Below are 912 nucleotides of genomic sequence, written 5' to 3' on the forward strand. Positions count from 1 at the left end.
ATATACAGTATTTGGACACAGGCACAATTTTTATTATTTTAGCTGCTGACCAAAACATATTCAAGTTGCAGTTATATAATGAATATGGGCTTAAAGTGCAGACTCTGAGCTTTAATTTGAGGGTATTCTCATCATAATTGGAGGAAAGGTTAGGGAATTACAGCTCTTTAATATGTACCCCATTTTTCAAGGGACCATAAGTAATTGGACAGTTGACTCAAAAGTCATCTCATGGACAGATGAGGGCTATTCCTTCATTATTTCTACATCAATTAAGCAGGTAAAAGGTCTGGAGTTGATTCTAAGTGTGCTATTTGCATTTGGAAGCTGTTGCTGTGAAGCACATCATGAGGTCAAAGATCTCTCCATACAAGTGAAACAGACAATTGTTAGGCTTCAAAAACAAAAGTAATCCATCCGAGAGATAGCAGGAACATCAGGAGCGGCTAAATCAACAGTTTAGTTCATTCTGAGAAAAAGAGACTGCATTGGTGAGCTCAGAAACATAAAAAGACCTGGACGTCCACGGAGGACAACAGTGCTGATGATCGGAGGATCCTCTCTATGGTAAAGAAAAACCCTTTCACAACATCAGCCAAGAGAAGAACACTCTCCAGGAGACAGATGTGTCTCTGTCAAAGTCTACGATCAAGAGAAGACTTCACCAGAGCAAATACAGAGGCTTCACCACAAGCTGCACACAATGCCAGGCTAGACTTCGCCAAAACACATCTAAAATAGCCAGAGCACTTCTGGAAAAGCATTCTTTGGACGGCCAGAACGATGAAAGTCTGGAGAAGGCTTGGAACAGCTCATGATCAAAGCACACACATCATCTGTGAAACATGAAACATTGTGATGCATGAGCGTGCATGGCTTCTGTGGCTCTGGGTTACTGGTGTTTAGTGATGA

At 41.3% G+C, this 912-nt stretch overlaps 1 protein-coding gene across 1 annotated transcript in view; it reads left to right on the plus strand.

Moving 5' to 3' along the window:
- The window catches only part of LOC107689173 (microtubule-actin cross-linking factor 1, isoforms 1/2/3/5-like), a 47953-nt gene that overhangs the window by 37403 nt on the left and 9638 nt on the right, over positions 1–912 (plus strand). The gene's annotated exons all lie outside the window — the stretch shown is intronic.

This window comes from Sinocyclocheilus anshuiensis, unplaced genomic scaffold (genome assembly GCF_001515605.1).
Source record: "Sinocyclocheilus anshuiensis isolate Anshui unplaced genomic scaffold, SAMN03320099.WGS_v1.1 scaffold737, whole genome shotgun sequence".
Lineage (NCBI taxonomy): Eukaryota > Metazoa > Chordata > Actinopteri > Cypriniformes > Cyprinidae > Sinocyclocheilus > Sinocyclocheilus anshuiensis.